This window comes from Oncorhynchus tshawytscha, linkage group LG12 (assembly GCF_018296145.1).
Source record: "Oncorhynchus tshawytscha isolate Ot180627B linkage group LG12, Otsh_v2.0, whole genome shotgun sequence".
Classification (NCBI taxonomy): Eukaryota; Metazoa; Chordata; class Actinopteri; order Salmoniformes; family Salmonidae; genus Oncorhynchus; species Oncorhynchus tshawytscha.
In genome coordinates, this window is record NC_056440.1 from 32,308,471 (window position 1) to 32,327,954 (window position 19,484).

The following is a 19,484-nucleotide window of genomic DNA, read 5'->3' on the forward strand; positions in this document are numbered from 1 at the left end:
AAAAGCTGGTTATTTTTTTTCATAGGCCTAGATTACGTGGTTACATCAAATCAAAGTGTATTTGTCACATGCACTGACTACAACAGGTGTAGACCTTACTGTGAAATGCTTACAAGCTCTTAACCAACAATACAGTTCAAGAAATAGAGTTAAGAAAATATTTACTAAATAAACTAAAGTAAAAGATTTAATAAAAAGCAACACAATAAAATAACAATAACGAGGCTATGTACAGGGGAGGGGGTACCAGTACCAAGTAAATGTGCGGGGGTACAGGTTAGTTGAGGTAATTTGTACATCAAATGTAATTGTATTGGTCACATACACATGTTTAGCAGATGTTATTGCGGATGTAGCGAAATGTTTGTACATGTAAAGGAGGTAGGGATAATGTGACTATGCATAGATAATAAACCGCAAATTCAAGACACGGTCATCTGTTGTCAGAAGAGAATACCTAGGGTAGCATTTTATTAAAATATATTGTGCTAATAATGTCTCCAGTCAAAGTATAGTAGAAGTGTATGACATGTTTATCAAAGGCCACATTTTTCCTGTGCAAAGGAAATAATAGTCTCTGATATAGCCTATAGGCCCATTCCACTACGCACTCATTGATAGCCTGCATTATGACTATCCAATCTACTCATATTAGGAATAGTAGGTTTACATAAGGCTGCAAATGCGATGATAGATGCTTGGAATCCTTTGTAATAAAGGTGCATTTTTATGGTGAAAAAATAGCTTCCCCAAAACTTGAAACTCACATGACACATGCTAATAGCTACACTACAAGCTATCTAGCTAGCTAATTCTGGCTAACTTAGTGTTGTTGTTAACGCCTGGTTAGAATAACGGCTTAACTCAAAATCGAACAGACTTGACCTATCAGTGATAACATGATAGTAGCAGACCACATACTGACAGCTGTCTGAATTTAGGGCTTGACGGGCAAAAAGGTTTCTTTACTTATCCGACAGTTCTTGAGTCTTATCTCCTTGGTGTCAACAATGGTGTTTCATGATTGCGGGGAATCTTTTTTTTTTTAAATCCCCGTTGTCTTTTCTGCCTTGCTAGAGCAGCCAAATAATGCACAGAAAATGACTGGTGATGAATCAACTAGTTTTAGGCACTGCTATCATGCCGTTGTTGCTACTCAGCTGTTGTCAGAAGAATTCAGGCGGTGGTCTTCCAACATGGCCGCCAGAAGGCGTCGTACGTCAACTGAAAGACCTCTATGGGTTTTTACTACATTTGTTGACACTGTACAACTACCAGCATTAAGTACCAGCCTCTAGTGACACAGAACATCCAAGAAGTGATAACAAGCACTGTAGTTTGTGAAAATATGTGGATTTTCTTGCATTACACAGGTGTTGCTGTGGTAGCTGTTGAGCGAGCAAGAGAGAGGGAGGGTAGAAGTGTTTACTGTGCAGTATGCCATGGCGACAGTGCAGTAGCTCATGGTGTACAGACAGGCCCTCTGCGTGTGGTGTTCTGCAGCATCAGCATTCGGACAGGGGCCAGACGCTCGATTTATGGTGCCAGGGAGCGGAAATGACCTGCTTCTGTCATTGGGTGTATGCCCCATCACGAGAGGCCCTAAACTATATTGGCACAGCTCTGACAGACATGTTTGTCATCTAGTCATCTTTGAAGATACCAAGCAAGCAGTATTATTGATTTGACAAGCTCCAGCTATCTCTCTAGGTGCACACTGTTCCTGTCTCTCCAGCCCACACCACCCTGCCTGAGAGGCATCCCTGTGGATCCCACGTTGGTATGATTAATTCCATAATTTCTATGGTTTACACTATATTCAACGGAAATACAGTAACATATCCTATTAAGTTTAAAAGGAATCAGAATTCCTGTACATGCATAAGCAAACTCTTCCTCGTTGATTAGTTCTCATTAATGATTTCAACAGTCATTTATGCATTTTGTATGCCACCTTACCTGCTATATAATTACCTATACTATCTGTATGACGTTTTGATTTATTTTGAGTGTGCTACAATGGACCGCAGACTCGTACGAGAGAGTGATTCCATGCTCCTCTGACGCATGAACCTTCTGGTAGTGTTGCATGAACAGTGACACCTTCTGGCACTCCCTAAACACAATCCAAACAAGTTAAATGTGTACAAAAGTTCACCCTAATCATAGAGCATAGTAAAACCAATTGATTTCTTATGTGTAATTATTTAATTGTGTAATTAATGAATGGAAGATGAATAAATACTTATATGTAGTGAGTTAGTTCAGCCTTGAGATGTGAAATATTAGTTAATCTTATTTATTTGTTTTACCTTTTATTTAACTAGGCAAGTCAGTTAAGAACAAATTCTTATTTTAAATGATGGCCTAGGACAGATGTTTACCTTGTCAGCTCGGGGATTCAATCTTGCAACCTTTCGGTTACTAGTCCAACGCTCTAACCACTAGACTACCTGCCGCCCCTTATGTCTTACATTTTGTGATGAATAACAATGGGATTATACACATGTCAATCACATCTAAGAGCTACACCACTGACTGAAACACATCAAACACTTTGTCACCAGGTATTTCTCATCCAAATATATCAAGAGCAGAATAACGTTTTACCATTTAGTAGCCTAAACCCATACCCTGGAGACAATACACCACAGCTTTCATTATCCAATCACAAACTCATATGTTTCCCTTTGTCAGATGATGTAAATGTGATTCCTTTTAATTATGGCCATTGACTGGAAACTCCAAATTAATTTGATTACGTTTTGCATATAAAAATCCATCTTAATTATTACCCAATTAACACATATTAAGGCACGTTAAAAGCCAGGCATTAAAATCAATTTGTGATTATGTCTTTTTTGACTGAAAATATGCTTTAATGAGTGAATGTGGGGACATAGGACATTGTTTCGGGAATGAAAATGTGTGAATTCCGTTGTAAAAACAGAATTAGCGACATGGATAAATGAAGCACATGAGAATTGTCTATAGCCTCAGCTTAAATGCCTCAGCTTAAAGGCTTCTAGCTATAATCCTTCTACAATTTAAAGAATACGGTATCTAACTGTACGTACACTCAAAAGAATCAAATAAATCTGCCTCCAAACACAACAGGATGACACACAACTTCAGCGGCCACACGATTAATATAAAACTGATCATATTTTGTAGATGAAAAAATGCACATACTTCCCTCTTCCTATTACCACTAAATCCATGATCTGTTTTCATCTATTCAATCCGCCAAATCTTTAAGTATTTTCCCCATTCCCCAAGCCCATCCACAGAGCACTGTTTCACATCCACTCAAATGAATATTTTATAGAGATGCAAAGATTTTCTCCTTCTCAATGTGCAATCAAATGCAATGCAATGCAGTGCTGCAGAGATGTTAAAGGAGAGATATAGAGACACATCTAAAGGAAGAAATCCATTTTTCTCTGCCCTTGCATTCATTACAGAATCAATGCTCCTCTCGGGAGACTGGTTCAAAAACCCTGTTTTATTTTGATCTTCAGAGAAACAAATGCTCTTGGAAGTCGCCACAGTACATGCATTAAAAGATTGGCGAGGCTAGAAATGAATACAGTAACCCGGCTGACATCACATTAAGATGTGGAATGTTGACTGGGTCTTTATGGACATGTTTTTTGAAGGAAAAAGACAAGGTCAAACCAGTGGGTAAAACAAAGTGCTCTTCTACTATATTATCTATGTGTATTCATACAACCTGGATAACTAATGGTATTAATTTTACTGCGGATGTAGAAAGTGCTTTGTTACATTGAGTTACAATTTATTGTTGTTATCCATCTAGAGAAAGACTCCAAACAAACTCATGTGATTGGTTAAACATATTCACAAAATGAGCAGAGTAGATACAAACCAGGTACAACCCAGTTTAAAAAAATGACAGGATTATAGTTCAAATAAATAATACCAGTTTACAGGAAGCTAATGCAGCAACGTATATCATTTTCCTTCAATTTGGGAGATTTGTGTGTATCACTGATCTGTTCAATTTAATTCAAAGAATAATGCAAACATTTTTCCCGCATGACCATTATTTACATAAACAGGCTTCTACTAATCCAATACTGAGAAAGGTAAACATTCTTTCAGAGTCAATGTGGCAATATTGGATTTATAGTATCTTTGGGGGTATAGAATTAAGGTTAAAAGGATGTTACACAATACAGTTGGCCGCTGTTTCATGGTGGATCTCATATATTCAGACATATTTTCATTACATCCCTTAGTTTCTCTGGAAGTCTGCCCTCTACAGCATGTGATACATTTTGGGCCTGTTATATTTATTGTCATGTTTAAAACACTGTAATGCTTAAGCATTTTAATTAGTACTCTGCACTTTATCATGATCATTGCTCAAGCTTGCCTAATGAAGTTTGTATGCCCCAAATCTCCATCAAAGGAAACTATTAACGTGTATGGTAATGAATAAGAGGCTTACATCTTTCCCATTCAGACCAGGAAATAACAGCTCTACTTTGGGTTGGCCAAGCAAAATAAACACTTATCAATATTATGTTCAGGGTTTGAGGCATTGGCTATCTTTTAGTGGAGACTACAGTTGCTCCACATTCATGTAACACATGGTTTTGTTTTATAATAAATCATCATGAGATTTCACTGTCAGGTTATGTTCTAACTTTCCTCAGCTCAATAGTAACTGCAAGCATGGTTCCTATGGTTATAGAGGGAAACTAAAAGAGACAAATCAAATATGATCCATCCGCATATTCCTTTATAATCCTTCTCTAATGGCTGTCTTTAAGGGCCATGAGGGTGTGATTGGTTATGTAGCCTAGTCAGTTTTTTTTTTTGCATGCATAGCTGCCTGAGAGGCAAGTAAATGTGATGGTTTCAGATTTGATTAGGCAGCCCACGGGCCTCAGCAGTCCAGCCCTGCGACGGGCAGGCAGGGGCCTTGTACAAGCGTCTCATTGCTCACCATGCCTCAGTGGTGATGTACACACCAAGTGTGACCACTGCTTGATTTAAACAGTCCACCCTGGATCTGAGGGTGCGCTCGATGCAAGTTTGTAACCCATCCATCTAGCGAACACTGGACATTGGTCTCACCCAATTACTTTTGGGATACCATTCTAGTGCATTTATGTTTGGAGTAAGTGACACGCTGTTGTTAGATTATATCATTGAAATATGTGTACATGAGTTTTTCTGTTATGAAAGAATGACTCTACTTTCTACCTTCTGTCACAAGTTCTGTATTTCATGTTTTACTGTATAGAATCATTCAAAATCAGGGGTGGAATTGAAGTAATTTGACACTGGCCAGCTGGGCTAGTAGACCACCCATTTTTATATGTCCAGTCCAGAATCTATGTCAAGAGATATATTTGAAAAGACACATAAAAATAAATAATACAAAATCAAGTTTGTCGATTTTAAATTTAAGAGTGATGATTATAAAGTGATCACAATTCTTCATGAAAAAGACAATATTATGGTGATACTCTCTTTGACCCACCTGTATGTAAATATATCATGAATCGTGCCTTTAAGACTTGTTATAAGCATTCATAACGGCTTATAGTTCCTTTATAAAATCCCATTGTATGTATAGTATGCAGTGTTTGTTATTCATTACACCTGACTCATAGAGAGCGTAATTCATAAGATCATGAAATACGTCATTTTGTGGCTCTCTGGTTTTTGATAGATAGATACCACAACATACATCTCTTATTCCCTGAGTGAATTTATTTAGATGTCCAAGTATTCAGGAATTCATTCGGCAGAAGCACATCTCTTCACTTTGGTGCCTAGTAACCTTAGAGCTGTATGATTATATTTGGAAATGTCATTCTTTATTGAAACCCTTGGCCTTGAGGCCTTTAACTAAAATGCTTTGCTTTATATAAATGAGCAAGGTTATTTTCATTTCCTAATGGTCACCGCAGCCATACAGTAATGAGCAGCACCAAGGAGAATTGTTATTTTCTTAAGGACCAAATTAAAAAGGAAATCCCAGGTAGCTAAATCATTACAGAGGAAAGCCTAGAGGACTGTTTCCATGTTATTAGTCTACATGCTTGGACTTCCTGGTCCTACAGGGTGGGGGGAATATATGTGATAAATAGTGCATCTGTTCAATTTCAGACTACAAGTTGTTAATGAGGACTTTCCTCTTTTCTCTTTTTACAGCTTCAGTAGTTCATACTCACAGCATATGCCAATATGGTGGCAGGTTTGGAGATGTAATGCAACATTCTAGTGAATTGCTGTTGAATCAGTTGATGTAATTTTCTGTTGCATGGAGAATACACAGGATTAATATTTTTGGAGGGGAAAAGTGTGTATGTTGTTCCTTTTAATAGAAACATAGGTAAAGCTACCCGGTATTAAATATCATTTTTGGGTCTTCACTGTTTTTGTGTGTGGCTGTGATGACATGTGAAGTATGACATCATGCCAGTGGGTGGCTTGTAAGAGCACTGTACCAGTGAGGTCACTGGTCTCCTAATGACCTCCTCAGGGTTCACAGCAGCAGCAGCCTTCTTCTCTCTGGCCCTACTGTAGGTCTCCCCCTCTCCAACCCACCCTGGCCAGCACAACGCTTGGCTAGCCTCTGCGCTCATTGTCTTTAATCAAGAGTCAGGGGCATAAGGACGTAGCGAGTCAGCCCATTCATGCCCAGTGGGCTCCTTATTTTCAGAAAGGCAGATGAAGCCGAGTGGAAAAGCCTCTTACACATAGCTACGTGGTCCTCTTACACAATACACTGATCGCCTGTCTGCTGTGAGGCAGTGGCCAGTCAGTGATTGGACATGGAAACATTCAAATATGTTATCCATTATTATCGAATGTACATGATCTTGGTCTATGAATATTGTCTTTCAATATACTCTTCAAAACAATGTATTTTCAGCATATTATAGTATGTCACATTGGTTCAGAGTAATCTGAAACAGGCCCGGAGTCAGTTCCCCGACAATGGTGCATCTAAGAGGCAGGATGAGAGGCATGTAAATCAGGCCAGACCATGCTCTTCTTTAATATTTAACACAGGTTATTAGACAGAGCAAAGTTGTGACTCCCAGAACACTTCTGCGCATCACATGAATAACTAACGCTGGCTGATTATGCTAATAAGTAGTACTAGGAGGTTGTAATGACCAGGAGTGTACCTCTATTGATGCTGGAGAGGCTATAATCACAGACGCATCACAAAAGAGCACCCCAAATGCACCATTAGCCTTAACACAGCAATTCTTTACCAAGCAATCTGCTTTACCCTTCATGTTTCCAGACTATGTGTGCGATCTCTCTTTATGGGAGGACACCTGATGCATTTTTAAACCCACAGTCTCTGATCTTCCCTAACAAATGCATAAATGTTTGCATGTGATGAGGACAGGTCTTAGGGCACCCTCATAGTTCAGTCTGAAATGCTGGCTGTACCATTCTAGAGCCTTACAGATAAAGATATTGAAATGCATTTCATGTGCTCAGAGGCCTTGTGTCAATTGTGTCATTCTATCACATGGGCAAGTGAACTGAGCTGTAGGAGAAGCTCTCACAAAATCACTTGGTCCTCCTTCATAGACGACAGCACTGATTTTAGAAGCTTATTGCTGCATCACGGAGCAAGTAAATGTCTTTTCTCCTGTTTTATTTTGACCCACAGATAAAAGCGTGCTCTTGGAAACCCATCTGGAGGCAGAGTGGGTTGAGCGTGGCTATATTCCATCACCATCACCACAGTTCTTTGGCCGCCACCATAAAGAATTCCAACGAGACAATTTTGTGGTGCGCAGGGCGAGCTGACAGGGAGTGTTATTAAAGCGCAGGGTGCTGACCGCTCTGAAAGTTATTAAAGTGCTCTGAGATTGTGTCTGTGATCGCCCTGCCGGGGTGTCCTTCACACACACACACACACACACACCCAGCGGTACATTACAGTGAGGACGTGGTCATCGCAGAGAGAGGGGGTGTACAGGGGGGAGTACAGACCAGACAGACACATCAGGGCCCACCGTGATGACAGAGAGAGATGTCATTGTCTTCATCCCCCCATTAGTGCTGCCAATGGCTGCAGAGAGAAACTACAGTTTACCTGCTGGCCAAGGATCCTCTGGACTGGAGTACCAGTGTAAATACCGTAGTGGTGTACTGTATGTCAAGCATGCTATGAATGAAACTCTGAAACAGCTGTAGTTCACTCAATGGTCTTGATTGATGAAAGAGTGGATGTGAGAGCAGTTACGTGAGGTCTGTCCCTGCATGGCTCATTCACACCAATCAGAGGTTAGAATATATCACTTAAACGTTGGACCTATGAGGCCATGGTTAGCTACAGGGTTGAAAGTGCTCCCTCAGAGGGCAGAAATCCAATATAGATTATTGAAGCTCATCATCTAATCCATATGTTTAACCCAACCTATAACAATCAATTGTGCATGACAATATGGGGTCGTAATGAAGGACTAAATATGATTTTCATGACCACGACAAGGCTATCATCATCTAGAAGAGGACATATATTAAAAGATTAATTGAACAGGTCATGAAAAAACAATTATTAAAGGTTGCTAATACTTTGCAAAACCTAAAGTACACTAAAGTGTACACTATATTTTGTATTGATAACAAATAGTCCTAGTATCATATCTTGAATATATGATAAGGCATTCTTGCCACATGAAAGAACAAGAACATTGACTGGTCTGCTCTATGCTTTTTGCCTGGTCTCAGTAAATCCCAGTGATACGTTTGAATGTGTTGGCAGCCAACAGTGTAAGATGATAGGCAAATAGGAGGAGGGCTAATGGACTGATTCTGTGGGTTTTACAAGAGAGAGAGAAGTGGCCCAGCACATCAATCCGCTGTCTGTCCGCACCCTCTCAATCTGTTTCAGTTCCACCCTGACGTGACAGCATGGGGGACTACGGCCGTCTATTCATCACCAGGTCTGGAAATAACAGGACACCTCCAGTTTGTCATACTAGATTAGTCTGTGGCCTGTAACCACTGTCTTGAATAGAGTCTCCACCGTTTCATCTGAGGTGTCCACTAGACCACCACTGGAGACCTTGGGGGGAACACGGCTGTGTGTATTGACATGAGTTTGGCTCACTCGTGGGGAGGCAGAGTAGGCTGCTTCTTTCTCAGGCATACACTATCACTTACTGTGTGTGAACAAAGCCAATAAACTACGATCATTTCAAGTTATATTTTTTGGAGAGAAAAAAATAAACCTTTTTTCTCTGGAAATGTGGAATATGCTGTCATAAGCATTTTGCAACTTTAGTACCGTGTCATGGGTCATTACGTGTGGGACTCACATGTAGAACAGTTGAGCCTTGCATACTATAGTATATCCCTCCAAGCTTCTTCACAGATCCCTGGGGCTCTTATTCCTGGATTCTGCACCAAAAAAAATCTATGGATTGTAATCCATAATATTACTTAATTGGTGATTATCAGTTACTTTATGGATCACAGGTCCTGGCTATGAAATTAGCCCCGGTCTTTAATAAGAGCTTGACCATCAAGTGTAATGGACAGTGGAAGGTTAGCCCAGGACTGGAATAGCTCCTCTCTGCCTGTCCTCTTGACCTTGAATGGCAGGGTGGCTCTTTGAAAATGGCATATCCTGCAGTAAGCCAGAAGCAATACATGTACATACAGTATTATAGAACAGTATTTGTCTGGTTCATTCATCCCTTCCCCATGCAACAATCATTTAGAAATTGTACAGATACAGCCTACATTTACATAGAAAGTGATGAATTAGTAATACAATATGTGCATTGTCCTCTGTGATTCTAGCATGGTGAAACCTCTTGACTAAAACCATAATTATGCATTATGAAGTAGTATGAAGTACATGTGTTTCATAAGGGTATTATATAACTATGCATCACTTGTAGCAAGTGCTCCCCTCTTATGCAGAACATGTGTGGGAGGTTTACTGTTGCTGTAGTCACAACATTATGAAAATCATAGCTTTTTAGTGTCCCCATTATTATACTGTATGTAGAGGATAAGATGTCCTGGGGGCTTCTAACACCTGGAAATGTGAAATAGTATTTCAGGTAGTATTCACAATTGTTGTTGTCATGAAATAAGTACAATTATGTATAAGCTTGAACACATTCACACATACACAATGACCACAAAGAGAAGCTCCTATCTCTCTGAGCGATGCTCTCTGCTCCTGTTGAATGAAATTCAACCCAACCAAAAGGGGAAACAAAAGTGTCCAACATCAACAAAGAAGCCATTGCATCTGCTTATCTCGGACGCACTGGTTTTGTTTGGAGACCGGGAACCCTTTGGCAACAATGGTGGCTCCTCTCTAAAATATGGCTGTTTTGTGGTCCCCATTCAGCCCATGTTGATGTGTTCTGTCTGCAGCTCCAGAGGCTCCCCTCCTCCTGTTTACCTGGGAGTCCTATGGGGCGAGATTTAGCTGAAAAGCCCAGTCGAAGCCAGTCAAAGGGAGCGTGGCGCAGGCCTGACCCTGGCGCTCCACTCATTGTGTAGTGCAGCGGTGTAATGAGGCCCTGTGTGGATATTGATATGACAGAACAAAAGGCCAAGGTGCAGTAAGGACAGCAATCCACACGTTTCACACCATTTGTTTTTCACACCGTATCCATCACATTAATGGGTCACCTTTCTGTGACAGCTCATGATTACCTGCTTACCCATGGAGAGAAAAGAAGAGAGAGGGAGAGAGAGAGAGATATAAGGGGGTGGGGGAGACAGAGGGGGTTGAGAGAGAAAGAGGGGTAAGATGAGGAACGGTAGAGAGAGAAACAGTGGGAAAAGAGTGAGAGAAGGAGCTCTAGTTATGAGGGTAAAGGGTGAGCTAGGGTTGGAAGGGGCTTAGGGAGTGGAGGATGGTAGGAGGGAGCTAGTGACATTTTTATTTTTTTCATGAAGATTGGCTCCAGCACTGTCATCATCCCCACTGTGAATTTATGACAGGTCAGCTCTCCATGTAGTCACCTGATGGATGGAGAACATCCACGTTTATTTGGGGCAGAGTGGAAATGGTCAGAACTATTCCCCAAAGCACCCATAGGCTTTTTTAAAGACCACTATAGCAGAAGTGCTTGTTTAGTATTTCACCATATACTGTAGCCTTAGATTAGCACAACATACCTACACGTACATTGATTTACACTGGTCCTGAAAAAGGGAAACACTTTTCCAGGAGCGCTTACACAATACTTACTGGGTTGGAATTGCTGTCAGACATTCTAAAACTGTCATTTTTTTTATATATCTTTTTTTTAATGTACATTAAATGGATTGTATACCTGCTGGTTGAATCTGTTTTTATACACTGAGTGTACAGAACATTAGGAACATCTGCTCTTTCCATGACATAGACTGACCAGGTGAATCCAGGTGAAAGCTATTATCCCTTATTGATGTCACTTGTTAAATCCACTTTAATCAGTGTAGATGAAGGAGAGGAGACCGGTTAAAGAAGGATGTTTAAGCCTTGAGACAATTGAGACGTGGAATGTGTATTTGTGCCATTCAGAGGGTGAATTTAAGTGCCTTTGAACAGGGTATGGTAGGAGGTGCCAGGAGCACAGGTTTGTGTCAACAACTGCAACGCTGCTGGCTTTTTCACACTCAACAGTTTCCTGTGTGTATCAAGAATGGTCTACCACCCAAAGGACATCCAGCTAACTTGACACAACTGTGGGAAGCATTGGCGTCAACATGGGCCAGCATCCCTGTGGAACGGTTTCGACACCTTGTGGAGTCCATGCCCCGACAAATTGAGGCTGTTTTGAGGGCAAAAGGGGGTGCAACTCAATATTAGGACTGTGTTCCTAATGTTTTGTACACTCAGTGTACTGTAGGTGCAGCAAAACTAGTCGGTTGTTGATACTTTGAAAGAAAGAGGCATAATGTCTACGTGAAATTGAATCTCAAAAGTGTGATCTCTCAAAGGTGTTTGTTTGCCAACAACTTCTTAAAACTCAACTTTAATCATTTCTTCCTGCTAACTTTTTTAATTGAGTTATGTGAATGCTTGCTGCTTAGCTCATTAGCTGTTGATGTGTTCCATTCTCAGAGCTACATGTAGTGTCATCTACCAAATCTAGAGTCACTTACAATGAGCATTTTAACTCACTGTCAGTATGAAGAGCAGAAATAGTAAGATCTCATTTTATGATAAAATAAAGATCTTTCCAAAGTTCTTACCTCAGCATTTCAGGTGGGATGCAGGGGAGGAAGAAAGAGAAGGGTATGAGAGAGAGAGAGATCACTTTGTCCCAAATTAAAAGTCAGAATGTCATCCTTCGCTCTAATTGCCTAGAACCATTATTGGACACTGCAAAAAATTGTGTCTGCATGTGCACTTATCACTCCATAGAGACAGAGTTCCAAGCATGCAAACGTCCCTTCGCTCACTGTGTTTCAATGGGTAAAGGATTCGCTGTTTGACTGTAGACTGCCATTTTGTGATATGTCATGGTACCCAGCAGATATGAGGTGAAGGTGTCAATATATCTTGTGTCTGCCCAGTGGAGGTTTACTCTGAATTACAGTAAAAACATGAGTTATGTTGGTGAATCCATACTGTGTTGAGGTGATGTAAATCAGAAGGGGGAGAAATTGCTGACAAGTTTTACTATTAAAAGATAATTGTAATCAAGGTGCAGGACGAGCAATGAAGTGGTGATAGCAGATAGATGGACAGCTGGAAAAGATGGATTGTTTTAATTTGCACCAATTAAATTGAAGTTCACTGGATCATCTTCCTCAATCTTCATGAACACTTTATTTTCTGGCCTCTACGAAGCTATTAAAAAAGGGATTGAATCCTAAGACTTAGTATACAATATTTTATGTTAAACCATCATTAAAGAAATGTGAGCATGCTCTCTCCACCCTTATGTAATGAGTTTTGTAGAGAGAGATGCAAAGCGGCATGCTGAGGTGTTCAAACAGATTGATGTGAGGTTGGGGGTAACTTCAAACTCTCCCTGTCTTCGTCTACAGCAGTTTCAGCCTAGCCAGACTATACCCTGTTGTGTGACTGTCTTTGTTGTTTGTACATCATTTACATATTCTAATTTGGCTTGAAGCAAATTCTAAAAACTTAACCTACATTAAAATGATGCCTTCTTGACTCTTTTAAAACTCTCATGGATGAGAAGAAAACAATTTCATCTTTTATCTGTTTTAGTCATTTGTGTTCTATGCCCTACCTCCACTTACCCCAACCAGACCAATAAACACATAAAACAGTCTCGTTGGTTCTGTAAATCATTACTGTACTCTTGCAACATACTCTGTAAACTATAGTACTTTGCCCAGTATCTTTGAGTTGATATCAAAACTCTTTATTTGCACTCAGAATCTATTAGCTATGTTAAGCATCATATGTCATGAGATCAAGGTTCAGTTTACTCAAAAATGTTTTCCTTACTAAATGTCAAACCTTTTATTCCAGATGAGTTAAATATCAGGCCATTTTGCATGGACAATTTAATATAGAATCAACAATAAATAAAGCATTTGATATTTTGTGTATTTTTTTCATGATACTGTGGAATATTCGTCATTGCTCTTCATTACTGTTTATCTTCTGATAATGGCAATGGTAATTCCTTGTATCTTCAAAGGTCAATAGTCATGTTGATGTTTATCAAGTCTTATTCTGGTACAGCTTCAATACGCATGGCTTAATGCACATCTCAGAGAAACTGCCTCAGAGGAAAAACTCCCCACTCTTCCGACCAGAAACTGTGAGTATTTAAAGCCCCCTAGAGTCGATTGATGCACCGGTGCAAAAAACTAAAACATCTTTAAAAAAGCTTTCAGTTTAAGCTAGAGATATCTGGATGCGTCTCAATCCACCGCATCCGCCAGTGTTGCACGTCCGAATTTGCGGTGAAAGGTGGCAAAGCTAAAGAGGTGTTTGTAAACGTCTGTAGCGTCTGAATAGTTTGACCACTCTAGGTAAAGGGGAGACTCACACGAACACAATGGTGTTCTCCATTTTGCTCTATGACCCCCACAAGTGTCACGGGACTGAAGGTAACCGGTACCAGTAAAAAAACAATAATAATGGAAGTATGAAGGTAGTTTTGTGACTACTGCAAAAAGGGGTTAAAGATGTACAATATATAGATTCACTTTTATTGTATATTCTATATATATATGGCTGCTTTTCCTTTGCTCTGCGGTCCAACTCATCCCAAACCATCTCAATTGGGTTGAGGTTGGGTGATTGTGGAGGCCAGGTCATCTGATGCAGCACTCCAATCACTCTCATTCTTGGTCAAATAGCCCTCACACAGCCTGGAGATGTGTTGGGTCATTGTCCTGTTGAAAAACAAAGGATAGTCCCACTAAGCGCAAACCAGATGGGATGGTGTATCGCTGCAGAATGCTGTGGTAGACATGCTGGTTAAGTGTGCCTTGCATTCTAAATAAATAACTGACAGTGTCACAAGCAAAGCACCATCACACCTCCCCACGTGAAGCATGGAGGAGAACTACATATGCGGGGAGATCATCCGTTCAAATACAGTGGTTCTTCCTTTAAAAGTTGTGGTGTGCTGCAGCAAAGCTTGTGGGGTGCCGCAGAATTTAATGGCAAGTTATTTAAGTGTCAGCCATTGTTGCCAGAATAACACAATTTACCATAATCTGCCATCATCTACCACAAAGCTTGGTCGCGGCATAAACTCAAAACTTTTAAAAACAGAACCACCGTACTCTGCGTCTCATAAAGACACTGCAGTTAGAACCAAAAATCTCAACTTTGGACTCATCAGACCAAAGGACAGATTTACACCTGTCTAATGTCCATTGCTCGTGTTTCTTGTCCCAAGCAAGTCTCTTCTTATTGGTCTCCTTTAGTAGTGGTTTCTTTGCAGCAATTCGACCTTGAAGACCTGATTCACACAGTCTCCTCTGAACAATTTATGTCGAGATATGTCTGTTACTTGAACAATGTGAAGCATTTATTTGGGCTGCAATTTCTGAGGCTGGTAACTCTGATGAACTTATCCTCTGCAGCGGAGGAGGAGTTTAACACTTTTTTGGTTACTACATGATTCCATATGTGTTATTTCATAGTTTGATGTCTTCACTATTATTCTACAATGTAGAAAATAGTAAAAAAAATATTTTTTTTAAAACCCTTGAATGAGTAGATGTCACCAAACTTTTGACTGGTACTGTATATTTCCAGTTTTGTTTTACATCTCCTAGATTTAGGACAAACACTTCGAAACCTTGTTTCCCCTGATACAATTTTTGACTATCCTTTCTGCACTTTATGAATGTGTTATTCAATGCATTTCTATGTGCTTTAGCAGTAAAGGCCAACTTATCTCTCTCTCTCTCTCTACCTCTACCTACCGTTTTAATTGTATGTATATATATATATATATTTTATTCCTAAAGGGGTCCTGAAATTCAAAATCAACGTCTTGGACTATAAAGAATTAAGGAAAGGTTATTGGGTATCGGCATGTGTAAATTGATGTAGTAAATCACAATTTCATAAACAGGAAAGGAGCTTGGCTGGGAGATTGGCGAGGCGTTGCGGAAGGGACTGGGAACGATGGTTCCACAGTGTTTGCTTCTGAGACAGACTTGCTCTGAGGCAAGGGTTATTAGTGCTTATCGGTAATTTGGCAACCTTGACCATGTAACCTTGCTAAAGCTGGATTAACATTTTACCTGGGAAAACATGGAGATGCCTTAAAACATTTTCCATTTTCCTTGTGTGTTATGAGACAACAGCCTACAGAGGCTATTCAAATGAATGTCCACAGTATACTCCATGAGCACTCAAGGAGAAACTCTTATTAGTCCTAAAAATGCTAGGTGTCAAAAAAATGAATGCATACACATCAAATCTTTGACTGAAATGATAACACGTCGACCAGTTTATATTTCTGAATATGTAAATCCCAGGAGTAGCAACATTTTTGCTCTATAGATTTTCAGTAGAATACGTATGCTACTCTTATAGGGCTAAGATATAAAAGGGATATGAATCAATAAAGACAACCATACATAGTTTGCATTGTGCCATTGATTGATGTATTGTAGAAAACCACTCTCAAAAACGTGTTTCGTTTTTTTGGTATGTTGTTGTTCATACCACTGTTCGTTTCTGGAAGGTGCAGTTATAATACCACTATGTCTGGGTTATTCATAGCCACATCTTTGTTATTGTGACACTTGTGCAACTCAAGGAGGTGGTGCTGTATCTCCCTCCAAGAAAGAAGCCCTCACCTATTATTGAGCCTCTTTATCTTTACTGTAGCTGAGTTGTTAATTAGGTAGACCTTGAATTAGATTATTTGCATGTCTGAACAAGGGCTACGGTATTAATGCTCCCTTAGGACACACTGTAATAACCTCTTCAGTGGCTCCAAGGTCCCTGTGGATGAGGCTGTGTGGACGCCAGCCACTGGAAGGAGGGAAAGTGCAGAGCCATTTCATCCAATTAGCTGTGGATTATTCTCCTCCTCTTCCTTTGAATCCTATTTGCTGTGATAAGGTGTTCTCCTACAGGGACCGAGTTGAGCTGTGGTATCAGGGGAAATGATTAATTCACAACCCCAAATTAAAATGCAGTGCCTTCCATTTCACACTGTCTGACATAGGAGAAGACACAGTTCAGAAATCAATACGGGCACCAAACAACTGCTCAGGAGAAGGAAGGTGAGACAAGTGCACAACACATGAAAATATCCTTAGGATTCTCGGAGTCATGGTGCATTTTATTCCACATGTCCCACATTGTGTTTTCATAGTATGGTATTATGGATATTGGATCATGCCCTTGAATTATTTAAACCAAGAAAACCCTGGGAAATGTTCTGTAAGGCAATATCATTGACAATATTTGTTGTGGGGTATTGTACGATCGTTTTACTGTATGTTTATCTCTTGCTTCTTATCTATGCCCGGGGGGTACACTTTCTTTTTGTACTGTTAAATACACAGTTACATCTACAAGATTTACCTCAGGATGAGAGAGATTTTTCCTCTCGAGACATTGCATTTTTGTGTGAAGAATCCAAAGAGTCCAGATTTCTATTTTGCAACCCCTCTGACGCCACACAAATGATGTTTAAACACACAGCACCTAGGGTTTAATTAAGTCCCTCTAATCGTGTTCCAATCAGAAGCCTGGACCGATGGGCTGGAATTCCTGATGTGCATTTCTGTCAGTCTTAATTGGATAATTGATTGCCAATTTGAACCTGGCCACACACTGCATACACAATAAAGCGCCTGGCCATATTCCTTGAGGATTGGTGTTCCATCCGAATAAAGATGCTGCTTCGATAGGCAGAAGTCCAACTCTGGGTGTTTCTGAAAAATAGTCGTGTGACTCGGAGTCCATTCATAAATGGCTTTTGAAAAGTGGAGAGATTACCACACACATCATTATTTTAGATGTACTGCCTTTCTATTGACTTCAGCCATGTATATACTCTAGACAAAAGAGGTGCTGCATCATGTGGAGCTGCTGCATGACAATCTAAACCAAGCCTTCATTTGCCCAAAGATAAAAGTGAAACATTAAACAATGGTTCATGATTATCACATAAGCTACAAGTCTGCATGCCACTTGTAATTACTGGAACAGATTACTACACCACTCGTAAGGCCGTAATGCATTTTCCTTGTCAGGGGGTGTTCTCTGGAGAGCAAGACTCATCAACGTTGGATAGAAAACAGATATGAGGAGTCATCACAAGTTTGTGATTTACACAAGTTTGATCATCTCTGATCTGCCTGATCATAACACTCATGAGAGGGGTCCACACATTTGATTTTGCTGTAGTACCCCCTCGGTTGAAACAACAGTTTGACAGGGATTTTCAGCTATCAAAGTGCCTCCAAACCATCCCATGATTTTGACGAAAGTGGTATATCAATTAACATACTGACCTGCTCTGCATTTACACTATTTGCTACCACTGGCAAAGTGTTTGTTTTCTAAAATATACCTTTGTAGGAACTGGTAAAGGGAGAATTCTGTAGTTATAAATGGCATCTCTCAATGCTGTAACCTTTCCACAGTTTTTAGCACTAAAAGTGCAACCCTAGGTGGGATGAGATATTTTGGCCACCATTTGTACAGAGTGAAGTTTCTTTGGAGTCTCCTTGAGACAAGTGACCAGTGCGGGCCAAAGTGAAGGCCTTATCAGTCACCCTACAATGGTGCCACCACATGAATTTTATTAGGGATGGATATGGCTCGCCAAGCGACTGCATTGTGGACCATCTGGGTGACAATAAACATGTCCCCGCATGGTTTCCTCCATCATTCAAGTCCAGATAGCAGATCTGGACCTTAACTATAGCTCACTATCTCCTGAATCTCGCCTCGGCGTGACCTGTTAGAGAGATGGAGGTGAGGCTCAAGGATATCTCTCAGAGTCAGCCCCAACATTGGGAGGTTATTATAGCCATCCTGGAAAGAGGACAGAGTGTGTGTGCGTGTGTACGTGTGTGTGTGTGTGTGAGAGAGAGAGGGATATACTCTAGTACAGACTAGATTTTTTTATAAGTAAGACGAGCAACATGACTCTGGTCTCTACACAAAAGACGGGTGTGGAAAAAATATTTACGTGGTTTTAAAGGTGAGAAGTTTAAATTGCACCGCTTATGGTTTGATTATTCCAGATCAATTTGAGACGTACTGTGATGAAGTATATGGACTCCATATATAGGAGCGAGAGCTCGATGGCAATGTGTCTTTATGGACATATTGGTTTCTTTTCTCCACAAGATGACAGTTCCACTTAATCCACAGATGACATGCCGATGCTCACTGAACATGTTCAATGAATATCAACAATTAAGCGTTTGATTATGAAATGCACAATCAATGAGAGTATTAGTTCTTGTTATTGAGTCAAACAAAGACAGTCAATCTGAGAGCATTTCACCACATATACTGCTTATTACCCATGGGCCTCAAAATCTATGATATTTCCATTGTATGTCAACAAACAAAACTATGAGTGTGTAGATAAAGACTTATCTCAACTCTCTCGCATCCATCTTTTGTTTTTTATCTAAGAATATCTGTCCTGAAATATAATTTGACTAAAGTTACGAGAGGAGGGTTTTCATTTTACACTGTAGCCTATGGCTAAGCTATTAAGAACAGAGAGATGATGTGTAAATGGCTTTTGTTGACCCCAGCCTTATATTAGACGGTTATTACTCTGGCAGCCCACTGGTGTGGCTGGACTGTGTCTCACATTAGACATATTAGTGTAGGTCTTCATTCGGTCTCGGCTTCAGAGCTTGTCACCAGGAAGCTGACAATTGGATTGTTTTTCAGGCTTAAATGAACAGAAACTCTATTAGTAAAGGTTTTCTCAGCGGCAAATTCAGCTGCTGCTTCAGCCAGTTCCCCACAGTTACTGGTTATTTTGTTGTGGCTGATGATACAACTGAAGGAGATGAGA